A 15106-nucleotide genomic window follows, 5' to 3' on the forward strand; every position below is an offset into this window, starting at 1 on the left:
GGGGGATGGCGGGGGTGGGGATAAGCTGATATCAATGGGCTCAAGTAGAAAAAATATTTTGAAGATGATGATAACATAAGAGCTGTAAGTACCCCAATAAAATGATTTTAAAGAGAGAGAAATATCATCCTAAATGTCAACTCAATGCAAATTATAGTACAGCAGAAAATGTGTTTTTTTTTATATTAGTTAAATGTTTTTTATTGAAAACACAAATGTTTAATCTTCCTATAATCTTCTCAAACCCCAACTCTGTGTCCTAAGACTTGGAAGATAGATTTTGATTCTGTTTTCTGTCTAATTGAAACAAAAAATGTTATTTTAATGTTAAAATTTCTCACTGGTCCCTGTTTCTTGGGTTTTTCTTAGCTGTCCTGTCGAGATCATCTGCGCTAGGGAAATGACCCTCTGTTCTCATTGCCAAGTCTAATTAGGTCTTCAGAACAAACAAAACAAAAGGTCAATCAAGTCCATCAGGTCAATGCCAACGCACAGCGACCCTGTAGGACCCAGTAGAACTGCCTCTTTGGGTTTCCAAACTAATTGTTTCCAGAAGCAAAAAGCCTCATCTTTTTCCTGATAAGTAGCTCGTGGTTTCGAACAGCTAACTGCAGGTGGCCCTAAGCCACCGGGGCTCCAACAAAGAAAAAAAAATAATAAGAATGCTCAGAAAGAAAAAGATGCTGTGTCTATGGACTCTGAGGTTTGCAAGAACTTGGTCTGTGGCGTGATCGGGGAGACCCATCTGTCTAGCTTGGTCTGTTACTGCAGACAACATTGCTTCCATCCTCTCAAAGCAGAATCCCAACAATGGCTGCTCCGGTGGACGACGTAGGAGCCGGATTGCGAGGCCGCTGCAGGGCCTCATTCCGTCATACTTCAGGTCTGCTCTAAGTTGGACCTAAAACAGTACCACTGTGTGTTGGTTTGTTTCTATTTTGTTATTTTTTCCAATACAGTGTTTACAAATGGCCTCGGGTGTTAAAAAGTAGAACTTTGCCTCCCGCGGGGATTGCGAGGAGTGCATTGGCCCTTCTGTTCTTTCTCCCGGGGAGCACACCTCCCATGTTGCCGTGATCCGCATTTCCTTCTTCCTTTCCCCAAGAGGAGTCTGAAAAGTGCCTCTTGGCCTTTTCTTAGAGTGCAAGCTGGTTTTCCATCCACGCCCCGTCCTGTGGGGAGACTGTGCAGTTCTGTGGCGCTTCCCTCAGCCAGTTTCCAGCTCACGTGGGAGGAGCGCCAGGAAGGCAGCGACAGACCGACTAGGAGGTCAAGTCCACCGGCTGGGCAGGCCCGCCCGGCTCTGCTTCTCATTCGTTCCACAAAGCCCTTCTCCAGGGAAACCCTGCTCAGACCTCCAACGAAGGACCGGACTCTGGCCAAATGGAGTTTCGGGGCCAGTACTATCCCAGGAGGCATGTACCTCACATAGATCACCTCTGAAACCGCTAAGAAAACCCAAGGAACAGGGACTGTTTCTGCAATTACCAAGGAGAAAGGCATTCTACATCAAAATAACAATTTGGCCACAAACATCTAGAGAAGTTTCTAGGTGCCTCCTTTTTCTGCTGGTGAGAAGACCAGGCTTTGACCGGGACCGTGCGGTGTTTGCCAGAAAGCGTGCTCTGCTCAGCCTGCTGCCATGATAGACTACCATCGAAGGGGAAACTTTCACAGGACGATGACAAGTGTTTGGGCGCCCGGAAGGGAAGCTGAGCTCTGGATAAAGACCAAAGCCATCTGTAGATTCATCTGAACCCTTCCTTTAAAAAAAAACAACCGTCTCGAGGTGTTTTCCACCCAGGTGAAAGGAGCTCTTGGCATCGTGGGGTACGCAGGGGGCTGTTACCGCAAGGTCAGCAGTTCAAAAACCCCTGCCACTCCCTGGGAGAATGAGGAGGCTTTGTACAACCATCAAGAGCAGCCCTGCCCGATGGGGCAGCTAGGCGTCCAAATGGCGCCCCTGCAGTGAGTGTGGACTTCAGAAGTCGAGTTTATAAACTGCAGTTTGGATTTGAGGCGTTAAATCCCCTTTGGAGCGGGAGTCCCCGGTTGGCTCAGCTGGTGAAGTGGGCAACTAGTAACCAGCCTGGAAACCTGCGGAACAGCTTGACTCTGAACGCAGAGGGTCACCAGCGGTCATAAAGTCCCCAGCGCAACGGCTTTCCTTTGCTTTTGGTTTCTTCCAAGTGTTTGGAGAGATCTCAGATTTAAGCCTGCTACCTGCGAGAGGGTGGCTGGTAAGGTCATTCCCGGGTAACCCAAACCAACTCCCAGAGCGGGCACCGGCCAGGACAATGTATCCGGTCCTTCTGGGACCTCACACCAACGGGAAGGCACAGCCTGCTGGCTCGTCCAGGGCTTTCCTCCACGTGAATCCAGGCCGGGGGTGGAGAAGCGGTCACACGCAAATGAGACGTCTTGTTGCTTTTCCCTGGACGTGTACTCACTCACCTTCGGTATGGGAGAAAGCCGAGAAGAAAGCAGCCTCTTAAACCCGGAGAAAAGTGGCCATGACTCACCAAAAACAAAGCTCGCTGCTGCGCAGGTGACTCAGGTCAGCCATGCATTCGCTGTGGCAATTGTTTTACACGGGAACGTTTTAATGGCCTGCCCTCTAGTGTCCAGTATGTAAAACAACACCTGGTTGGAGTTGGACTGCAAACAGTCCCTGGGGTTGCCAACTCTATGCCTAAAACTAAATCCATAGTGTGGGCAAATTAGGACAGGACCAGGTGATTTGCTATCGGTTTAGTCAAATGTCTTAGTCTATAGTATCTATTTTGCCATTCTGCTACTATGAGTCAAAATTGACTCGATGACAGTGACTCTGGTTTGAGTTTGAGTGCTTTCCAGGGGAGCCCCAGTAGTGCTGTTGGGTACACACGGAGCAGCTAACCACAAGGCCAGCAGTTCGAACCCACCAGTCACTCCACCAGAGAAAAATGAGGCTGCTGACTCCTTCACAGTCTCAGAAATCCAAAGGGGTAATTTTCCCATCCTATAGGGTCTCTGTGGGTCGAAAACAACCCGACGGCAGTGAGTGTGGCTCCGATTTGGTGCATGTAAGAAACACTTCCTAATACCCTGTTTTATTGGCATATAATTCACTTATTATGCAATTCAATAATTCAATCCCTTCAAGAAGACTTGTAAATTCATCACCATAATCAAGTTTAGAACACTTTCTTCATTCTTGTGCTCCTAGTTAGCCCTTTTAGCTCCCCATTTTCTCCCAACCTCCTGTACCATACCCCCAGGGAACCATTAACCCAGTACCATCTCTGGATTTCATATGCAGAAAAACATCAAAAAATAAAAAACCTAGCAAGAAACAGATAAAAACTTTGATAGAAAAGAAACCAGAAAATATTAAAAACTAGAACAAATTTACATGAACCATAACGAAGACCAAATGATCGGTGCTAAATTTAAACCTCACAGCATCTGCAACAATTCACTTTCTGATGCATTCTGCATGATAGCTAGGCCATTCACATCCCTGATCTCTGGTCAGAGGGGATTAATCAGGTCCTAAGTCCCTCACTTTTTTTAAAAACTGAAACATCTTTAAAATGGCTCAAAAGGGAGATCAAATGGTAAGATATTACATTTGACCTGACTGTGTCTGCCATAATTGACTTTATCATGTTCTCTATGTGATAACAGGGCTGGCTATTCACATGTGTGGACCCTGAAAATGGATTGGGCGCTTCCACTGTCATACCCTGGAATATCTTACACATGATGTTTAAAAGCCAGGACAAAACAGTTCAAGGACAGATATTCAAAGATGGTGTACATGGAATGCCGGTTTTGTGGGGACATGGGAGAGGGGGAGGCGGGGGAAAGGAAGTAGGTATTAACAAACCCAGGGATAAGGGAACAAGTGATCCAAAATTGGTGGCGAGAAGGGTGTAAGGGGCCTGGTGGGACATGATCAAGGGCAATGTAACCGAGAGGAATTACTGAAACCCAAATGAAGGCTGAGTATGATAGTGGGACAAGAGGAAAGTCAAAGGAAATAGAGGAAAGAACTAGGAGACAACGAGCACTTATAGAGCTCTAAATACAGACATATACATATGTAAATATATTTATATGATGATGGCAAAATAGATCTATGTGGATATATCTATAGGTTTGTTATTAAAGTAGCAGATGGACATTGGGCCTCCACTCAAGGACTCCCTCAATGCAAGAATACTTTGTTTTATTAAAATGGCATTCCATGATGCTCACCTTCCTGACACGATCACTGAAGACAAACAGGGTGCATAAACAAATGTGGTGAAGAAAGCTGATGGTGCCCTGCTATCAAAAGATATAGCATCTGGAGTCTTAAAGGCTTGGAGATAAACAAGTAGCCATCTAGCTGAGAAGCAACAAAGCCCACATGGAAGAAGCACACCAGCCTGTGTGATCATGAGGTCTTAATGGGATCAGGATCAGGCATCAAAGAACAAAAAATCATTTGTGAATGAGGGGGAGTGTGGAGTGGGGATTCAAAACCCATGTGTAGCAACTGGACATTCCCTTACAGAAGAGTCACCGAGAGGAGATGAGCCAGTCAGGGTGCAGTAAAGCAACAATGAAACATACAATTTTCCTCTAGTTCTTTAATGCTTCCTCCCCATCTCCCTATCATGATGCCAATTCTACCTTACAGATCCAGCTAGACCAGAGGATGTACACTGGTACAGATAGGAACTTGAAACACAGGGAATCCAGGACACATGATCCCTTCAGGACCAGCGGTGAGAGTGGCGATACCAGGAGGGTGGAGGGAAGGTGAGGTAGAAAGGGGGAACTGGTTACAAGGATCTACATATAACCCCCTCCCTGGGGGACAGACAATAGAAAAGTGGGTGAAGGGAGACATCCATCAGTGTAAGACTGGAAATAATAATTTATAAATTATCAAGGGCTCATGAGGAAGGAGTGGCAGGGAGGGAGGGGAAATTGAGGAGCTGACACCAAGGGCTCAAGTAGAAAGAAAATGTTTAGAGAATGATGATGGCAACAAATGTACAAATGTGCTTGACACAGTGGATGGATGGATTATGATCAGAGTTGTACGAGCCCCCAATAAAATGACTATAAAAAGAGAAAGAAATTAAAAAAACAACAAAGATGGTGTACCTAACCTAGCCTTTGCATGTACCTTTTGGATACCTAGAAGGCATGCTTTAGCAGTACACAAGCAGGTGCCCTCGGATTTAGGGAGCCAGCCACAATGAAGACTTGAGCGTGAAGTGCTGGCATGGGCCGTCTCCAGCAGTAAAGCGAGCCTGCTCTTTGAAGCCTTGCGCCCCAGTGCATGCTTTGCTCTTCAGAAAGGTGGGTCTTCCGGGGATCCTGGCTGCCACGCCCCCAGTCTCATCTACATGAAATCTTTGGTTTGGCAAATGACCTCCCTAATATATATATATATACATGAGGTGGTACCCCCACACACAAACAGAATTGTGTTGGGCAAAGCCGAGCGTGTGTGTGTGTGTGTGTGTGTGTGTGTGTGTGTGTGTGTCAAGGAAACACTCAAATATCTGAGGTCAGCACTGGCTACTTGGCCTTGCACTTGATTTATGTCAACTTGTCCCCATTTGAAACGATTGAACCAACTCAACTTGCAACAAATTCTTCATCGCAATGGCCCTCCGTTGCTGCGCTTATGGTTTTTAACACATTAAAAAGACTCCCAGTTTTCTTGCACTAAAGTAAGGCTACTAGGCGTATTATGCTTGGCAAAACTTTCCATAGCTTCTCTGTTTCAGTACTTAAGCCACGACATTGCTTGGTCACAATTGTCACTTTCCTCAGACCAAGACATTCACAAGCTCCGTTATTCTCATTTTATCCTGGAAAACTGCTAGGATCGCTGGCTGATCTGTTGCCTAGCTTGTTTCCAATGAAAGGTGATGTTTTACTCTTCTCTGATTGGTTCTGTTATTGCCACTTCATTTTCCCTGGGTGGTGCGAGTGGTGTGTGATTACCTACTAACCTCAACATTAGCATCTTGTGCCCACCCAGCAGTGCCATGGAAGGAAGACGTGGCAACCATTTCTGGAAGGTTAGACTCGCTGTTACCGAGTCGCTGCGACTCATAGCAACCTATAGACAAGGGAGAACTCCTCCTGTGAGTTTCTGAGACTGTAACTCTTAATGGGAGTAGAGAGCTCTCTCTTTCTCCTGAGGAGCCACGGGTGGTTTGAACTGCCGATCTTGCAGTTCACGGCTCACCCTGAAGCCACTAGGCCGCTGGGGCTTGCAGCCCTTAAACCTCCTGCAGCAGCTGTGGACCCTGGGGTCTCCATGAGTGGGAATTGATAGCAACAAGTCTTGGGTTTTGATCTTAGCTCTCTGTTGGGTAGGAGTTTAGGCCAGGTGAGAGCTCTGGGGAGCCTCAGATACAGTGGACAGAAGACAGGTGGGCACTTTGGTGTCTAAAGGTGTTTCTCTGTCGGCAGGTGAGCACTTTGGTCCACAAGGAAGCTGGCCGTGGGGGTGGGCGGAGGGGTGTCAGTGTCTCCACCGGGCAGCTGCCCCACCCCCTCCCAGCGCACACCTGCCAGGCACGGGGGCTGGTGGAGCCTACTGCCTCAAGGGGGATGGCAGAGCCTCTCCAGGCCTGCGGTGGAGGGTGGGTGCTGCTGAGCCGGTCCTGACTCCTAGCCACTCCGTGGGACAGAGCCCAACTGCCTGCCAGGTTTTTCCTGGGGGTCGTTTTCCTGGCGGCAAATCCACAGGCCGCTCGTTCTCCAGAGGAGCCACCGGGTGGGTGCCGACCACCTGCGTCCATCAGCAGCTCAGCCTGCCTACCCTGCGGGCCGCTTCGATCACCACTCCTCTTCCAACAAGCAGTTTTCCAGAGACAATGAATGTACGATTTCTGGGATTCCCCCTAAAAGCACCAGTGTGGGCACTCAGGAGAGAATTTGCGCAGCTCACCTTAAAGGTCGGCTCAGGTGTGAGTCAGGTGGTTGGGATCACCGTGCAGGGCCCACTTTGCGGAGTCTGGGCCCGGCTTCCAGCCTGGGCGCGGTGGTGGAGCGGTGCGTTCAGCCTTCTGCTGCGAACGAAGGTCAGGGCTTCCGCCCCAGCCGCTGCTGCACAGCGGTTTCAGCCTCGGACACCCGTGCGCCAGCTTTAGTCCACAGCATTGACTGAAGCAGGTTTTGTGGCTTCCAGGTTTATGAAGCGTCCGGTGGGCATAGTGGTTCTGCGTGAAGCTGCTAACCTCAAGGTCAGCCGTTCGAAACCACCAGTCACTCCTTGGGAGAAAGATGGGCTTTCTACTTCTGTAAAGAATTGCAGTCTCAGAAACCCTGCCCTGTAGGCTCACGATGAGTTGGACTTGACAGTGATAGTGTCCAGGCTCATAGGCTGCTCTTTATCCGTAGAGGGTTTGTGCGTCTGGCCCTTTTTCTTTGGACGGATGCAGCTGAACGGAGCATGGGACATGCTCTAAAGCCTACCCTGTTCTAACACCTGCCAGAAAGTCCTGGTGACCCTGTATTGGTATTCTTTTTTGGGTCTTTTTAGACCAGCAGTTGGGTAGCCGTAAAGAACCTCCACAATGATGTTTGAAATACTGGACCATTGGAGCCGAAAAAGGTCAAAATAGGAGAAACCCAGCCTGGGGTAAACCAGATGGCCAAAGGCTCAGGCGTGGGCACATCAGCATCAGACCAATTCAATCTTGTGTTCAGTTTGACTAAATCGTGTAAGCGTCAGTAGGAGATGTAATGGAATGATGACATACATACAAATCTGTATCATTTAAAGGATGCTTACTCCTTTTCTGTCTGACGTGGAGCCCACAATGCCACAATCATGCCATTTTAGAAATCCTGTTTCCCTATTGACAGCAAACCAACTCTCATCGGCTTCTGGATAAGGCGCACACGCAGGAATTTGATCAGGAGGTAAAGTAGAAGTAGCAATGAATTTAAAATCTGGAAACGAGGGAATTATAAGTGCTAACATCCAAAGATGTCTCTGCTTGGCTCCGGTAACAGGGGAATCTGTGACCAGAGTTCTAATCCTCAGTGACACCCAAGGCCCTGGAAGTGGTGTGTGAAGATGGATCCGCAAATAGGAGGCAGGGAATTATTACCCCTGTAGGTAACATTATATGAACTTTTAGAGTTAATAAAGGCACTTGAGTGACCCCCAGGAGGAAGGAATCTTTTGTAAAAACGGGTATTTCAGGTGTCTCCCAGGTGACAGGGTGAAAACCCTGAGGTTCTGGTATGTATGATCAATAGGTTTCAGCTGCGGCGAATCCTGAGAACAATACCTGGCACCTGATAACTGCTGGCACAGCAGAAAAAACAACCTCAGGGTGGGTGCCATTCCTTGTGAAGCAACAAGGTCAAGAGCTTTGTTGCTGAGCTTCTTCAGTTGACCCCAGGTCAGCGGGAAGACAGTGCAGGTGGAGAGGGCGCAGCAGTGACCAATAGGCCCAGGCCCAGATTCTCTACACCTGGCTGAAGAGACAAATGCTGGAAAGGAGAACCAAGGAAGGACTGGCTCCTCCTGTGAGGGGAGGAGATGAATAGCGCTCTGGAGTGTTAGTCGGACGGGCTGGACACGGAGCCTGTCGGAATTCATCAGGAGAGGAGTCAGTGGTTCCCTCATGGTTTCCAGTAGCAGGTGACACTGCTGTGAGGCGGAGGAGGCGGCAGGCCCGTCATAGGGGTGAATGAATCGGTCTGGAATCCATGCAGGAGAGTCAGCTCCCTGTGGAAAGATGCAAGCATGTCCTCGCCCACAAGTGAGTAAGACGTCTGGGCCTTTCCAGGTCCCAGCTAACCTTTCCATTTTACCAGTGGTTTAGGTTTAATGTCAGGACCCTGAAAACGTAGATACATGGGTATTCTTCTGAGTTACAATTTAAATGATTTCTAACAAGCATAGCATGCTGTAAAATATGATGTGGAGAGTGATATTTAAGCTCCTTCCTGCAAACGCTGGATTTGGTTTTTAAGTGTTTGATGAGCTCGTTCTACCATGGCCTGTCGTTGAGGGTTGCATGGAATTCCTGTATTATATTTGATCCCAAAAGTGGAACAAAAGTTCTTAAAAGCCGTAGAGGTCTAAGCGGGGCCATTATCAGTTTTTAGCTCTCTAGGCTGTCCCAAAATGGCAAAAGAGTAAAACAAATGTTGAATTACATCCTTAAATGCTTCTCTGGTACGGGCTGAGGCAATGGCTGCCTGTGAGAAAGTATGCATGCGTACGTGTACAAAGGAAAGTTTACCAAAACTAGGGATGCGAGTAACGCCCATCTGCCGTATGACATTAGGCACCAATCCTCGAGGATTGACTCCAGTTGGTCAGGTTGGAGCCTGAGTTGGTCATACGGAGCACTTTCTAACAATTTCTGGTGCCGCTTCTCTGGTTATGTGATACTGTGATCTCAAAGCATGAGCATTTTGATGATGCAGAGCATGGCTCTGGGAGGCCTCTTCCATGGATCAAATCATGGGTCATGTGAAGGCATCTGCTTGCCTCATCCCTTCATGCAGAGGGCCTGCAGGTCACTGTGAGAGCTAACATGCCCTAGAAAAAAAAGTGTAATTTATGTTTGCTTATTAAATTTTGTAATTTAGTCAATAAATCAAATATAGTGGTTTTCTGGGGAGGAAGGGATGCTGTCTCTATGAATGGAAACAAGTTAACCACATACTATGAATCTGAATAAAGATTAAACAAAATATTAGATAATGTTTAAATACATATATTACTGCCATAAGTTCAGTCTTTTGAGTGGACTTCTGATTAGTAGAAATGTGGTCTTGTGATCATCAATTCTAGCTGCAGCGGTGCCACTAGAGGCTCCATCAGTGAAAACAAGGCACGCCGGGGAAGAGTCAACTGGTTCCTGAGAGGTGTTTGGAGGGAAGATTACCGGGTGTTCTTATATAAAATGTAACAAAGGGTTGCTAGGTAAATGATATGTTATGATCCTGTAGATCCTGCAAGGGCAACCTGCCAGTCTGGACCAGATTGCTAAAGCTTTCCAAGCTGATGAGCATTGGAAGGTGGTATAATATTGGGGACTTCTATACCAAACAACTCTCTACTCCTTTTTCGTCCCTTTATGGCAAGCAATGCTATCAAGAAAGTATAAGGAGTGACCATTTTAGGAGAATTGGAAGCTAAATATAACCATTCCAGGGGTCCATTCTGCCACAAACATCCCATAGGGGAATGGACAGTAGGTGGCAAAATCAAAGACCAAGGTTGTAAATAGTCCGATCTTGTTAATTGGTTGCTCACTATTGCTTCTTGCATCTTTTCAATGGCCAATTTTCCTTCCTGAGTCAATGCCCTAGGTGACATAGGGTTAGGGTCCCTTTGTAAGATGGCAAATAAAGGTTTCAAATCATTAGTGGTTAACTTTAAAAAAGGACAAATCCAATTAACATCCCCTAATAAAATTTTTTATTCATTTTATTGGGGACTCATACAATTCTTATCACAATCCATACCTACATCCATTGTGTCAAGAACATATGTACATTTGTTCCATCATCATTCTCAAAACATTTGCCTTCTACTTGAGCCCTTAATATCTGCTGCTCATTTTCCCCCTCCCTCCCCACTGCCCCCTACCTCATGAACCCTTCATAATTCATAAATTATTATTTTGTCATATATTACACTGTCTGATGTCTCCTCCCATATTCTTCTCTGCTGTCCATCCCCCAGAGAGGAGGCTATACATAAATTCTTGTAATCAGTTCCACCTTTCTACCTCACATTCTCTCCACCCTCTGGGCATCACCACTCTCACCACTGGTCCTGGAGAAGTCATCTGTCCTGGATTCCCTGTGTTTCCATTTGCTATCTGTACCAATGTGCAGCCTCTGGTCTAGCCAGATTTGTAAGGTAGAATTGGGATCATGATAGTGGGGCGGGGGGGGGGGGGGGGAGGGGGGAGGAGCATTTAAGAACTAGAGGAAAGTTATATGTTTCATCATTGCTACCCTGCACCCTGCCTGGTTCATCGCCTCCCCACAACCCTTCAGTAGGGGTGTCCAGTTGGTTTTTAATGAATCCTGCCTAAATTGTATAGGTTAAGTAATTATTTTCTCTCCCGATATTTTCCTCCCCGAATAAGAAAAAGGGGGTCCTGTTTGTATGTATTTTTTCTGGGGATATTTGTAGTCCCTGTTGAGTTAGAGACACTATAGGCTCTTGTACAATTTCCTACAGTATCCCACGGTCTTGATGGGCTGAAAGAACATCATCCATATAATGGCTAGCATAAACTTAGAAATACTTGTCCCTAATTGACTGCACGGCTGCGCTTGCATACTTTTGACAGAAGGTAGGGCTCTTTGAAAGCCGAAACCCAAAGGAGGCAGGGGTGGGGGTCGGCCTTTAGACTTCTTAATTTTATATTTAATTGCCAAATTATTCATCAAACCATAATGGAGCTTTTTACAATGACCTTTTGATTGAACTAAGGGGGAATTCCAATCACTGTCATGATATTGGGCAGCTGCTTCTTCTAAGTCAGCTGCATCTTCAGGCGAGAGTGGATCATCACTTTCCCCTGAGTCAGTTTCTATAGTATAAATGTTTCCTCTCCGCTTGTCCGCCTTTGGAGGCATTTTCTCATCTTGCAGAGAAAGTTTCTTGGAAAGGTGAGTAACCTCTTGTAAGGGGTCTACGGAATCTCTCACGAAGCTCCCTAAGGAGAGTGTTTCTACAGGGATAGCTTCAGGCCCATCTTCACTCTGGGACTCTTTGAATTCTTCCCCTGCTTTAGTGCGTGTGTCTAAACTGACGGTACCTTCTTCAGGAAACCATGGACTGCATCGCTGGACAAAATGTAAAAATCCTGTTATCTGATGAGTCGACACACGGACTCCTGTCCTTTAAGAATTTGTTTTAGAATTTCTGCAAACAACAGTTGCGTCTCCTTAAACTCACTGTGGCCCATACTTCTCAGGTTCTGTATCTGTTCACTCTACTTACCTGATTGCCTTGGCCAGGGGTCTGCAGTGCCCTAGGTGAAGACCTATCCACACGGAACACAGGAAAAGCTTACTTTCAGGTCCCTGTTCAGGGCGCCACTTGTCGGAGTCCAGCTCCGGGAGGCTTGAACTGGATACCTGAAGGAGGGGTGCAGTCGGCGAACACAGACGAGACACACACGAGAGATGTGCTGGTGGAAGCAATCTCTGCTGAGTTCTTCCAAACAGCTTTATGTATCCCATAAAGTTTTGCAGACCACTACATAAAACAATGCTTTATAATTAACTCCAAAATCACCCTTATTGTTTCCACTAAAACCTGATAAAGCCCATTATAAGGTCTGTACTTTTTTCTATCACTTTCTGTCCTCGTCCTGGTTCTTTCCCCCTGTACTGCTTGTCTTATACGTCTCACACTATTCTTGATTGAGGGGGTCAGAAAATTTGGTTAGACTCATATCCTACTCACTGCCCTATTTTTGCTCACAATGTTTCTTTCCTGGTTGACTAACTTAACATAGTGAAACTACCTCATGTGCTACCTCAAAGTCTAATATCTACAAGCAGAGTTAAATGCTTCTCAGAGTTAAATATTTTCCTTTACAAACTCTCCCATGGTAACTGTTCCATTGTCTACCTATGTCTCTTTTATTTTCTATACTCCTGAGGGACCATGGGGAGCCGAACCATCTGATTCTTTGCCAAAAATGTAATGTTTCCCCTTTTACGTGTTTTCTACTAATGTTAACCATTCTCTCTCCTTCTATGTAAGCCGCTGTCCAAGGTAAAGGGGCGTCAGTTGCGGGAGGCCGTCTATAAGGTCCTCTATATCAGGGAGGCCAAAAGAGTCTCCCACCACCTAATCTGAATGGAATCCAGGGTTTTTTGATGGGTTTAATTTTCTCCTCTGACCTCAACTTTTGGGTTTCTTCCTCACTCAATTCCCATATATCTGTCTCAGAATTCCCAAAGATGTCTCACTGTCTGAGCTTCTCCAATGTCTCAGTTAAGGAAAGCTCCGTCATACTGAAGCAAGTTTTAGATCTGGTTCCATGCCCACTTCTCAAGCCTGCCCTCGCATCCACTCCAGGTGCGACAAACATGACAATGCACAAAATTCTCAAGAATGCATTTAGCAGCAGCAAATATTTGAGGGATGTTCAAATCCCTCCCTGGGAATCTCTGCTCTGCAGAAGCTTCTTCCACCAGGCTGGAGCTTGCTAGACAGCATGGCTGGGATGGCTCCCAACAGTTATTGTAATCATACATGTTTACTATCATCTGAGTTTTCAAACTAGAACCTCTCCCACTGCCATTGAGTATTTAATACAGCATAAGTTGCCACAGCTACATAAATTCTGTTCTACACAACGGGTCCCTCACAGGGTGGCCCAGGACTCTTGTGGCGGGTTTTCACAATACTAGACAAAGGGTGGCATCCAAGATGACATGCTCTGGTGAAGCCATCGCCTGCTATTCATGGGCGGCATGTGTCCTCCTGTATGTCTGTGGGTTGAGTAGGTATTTCTCTATTTTCATTTCTGATGGGCTGAACCATAGAGCCCACGGAAGCCACACTCCTCAGGAATCTTGGCCATTTACAAAACTAGGAAGGTGTTCTGAGACTGCCCAGTCTGAGAACTACCCAGGACTTCTTTAAAGTTTTCCACTCATGACCTTTTATGCCAACGAAATGTGCAACACAGGCCAGTGCCGCCGGAGACACCTCAGCTCCGTTACGTGCTTGATCTTGAGTTAATGTTGGCCATGTCGTGATCAGAAACCTTTCACTGCTGTCGAACTTTGCACGGCCTTACCTGCAGTTACTGAACACACAGTTAAAGACACTTAGGACAAATGCAAATTGACTGACTCGGTCCATCAGGACTGGAAATTTGGGCACGTGTCTAATGTTCCCAGACAAAATGAGATCTAGTCAATTAATATGGCCCCGCGGCTATAATGCCTATGTGACAACAGATAATTGTGAATTCCATGCTTGTAGCTGCACTCCCATTGTGAGGGTATGTCCTAAAGGCCAGCCTGGAGTCAGTGCAGTGAGTTGGGTTTGGCTTGTATCTGTTACAGGATTAATGTGGGTGTACATTTAGACTCTACTGGAGGATGTGACTTAATCCACTATCCTTTGTCATCTCTGGGGGAGCATGGTCAGCTAAAGGACAGCAATCATACCTCCATCAAAGCCATTCTGCTGACTATGACAGCCAGTTTGGACGCAGAGAGAAAGCCCAGGACCATCAGAAGAGCGCGTTCCAGGTCTCCATCAGAAGTGGTGAAGGCCAAGAGTGGAAGCTCCAGAGATGATGGCCCAGAGACCATGGGACAGAACCAAAGGAGCCCCAGCGAGGCTATGAGACCGCGAGGCAGAGAAACAGGCAGGCTTCCGGGCCTACAGAAGGAGAGGCCGAGGGATCACATGGCCGAGAGGCCGAGGCCCAGAGGGACTTGCTTGCTGGCTGAGGAGGTGTTGCTGTGGACCAGTGTTTACTGTTGACTGATTCTGACTTGTGGTCACCTAACCAGCTCCCTCATAAACCACCCTGATGTCTTGTCCATGAGTTGAGTGTGGCCACTGCCGTGGATTAATGAGCCCAGCAGGGTAGTAGAGTGCCATGTGGAACGGTTGGTGTCAGACAGGGTCAAAATAAGGATGGGGTGAAGGCATGTCTGACTCCTGCCTCGTGGCAACAGGGAGGCCAGAGGAGGTCAGACATGACCTACCATGCCGTTTACAACACTAAGTAATACTGGGAATATAATTGGTTATACAAGGGGGTGCCTCCCAAAAACCAGAAATTTTTCCAAAGCTATGTTTTAATTTTTTTTAACAAAACAACCTTATCATCTTCAAAGCACTCTCCATTACACTTGGTACATTTGTCAAATCTGCAACTCCATTTTTGTTATAATTAATCATTTTATTGGGGATGCTTACAGCTCTTATAACATTTCATACATCAATTGTATCAAGCATATTTGTATATCTGTGCCATCATCATTTCTAAACATTTACTTTATAATTGAGCCCTTGGTATCAGCTCCCCTTTTTCCCTCCCTTCCTCTTCCCACCCACCCTTATTCATACAATTTTTAC

This window comes from Tenrec ecaudatus, chromosome 3 (genome assembly GCF_050624435.1).
Source record: "Tenrec ecaudatus isolate mTenEca1 chromosome 3, mTenEca1.hap1, whole genome shotgun sequence".
Lineage (NCBI taxonomy): Eukaryota > Metazoa > Chordata > Mammalia > Afrosoricida > Tenrecidae > Tenrec > Tenrec ecaudatus.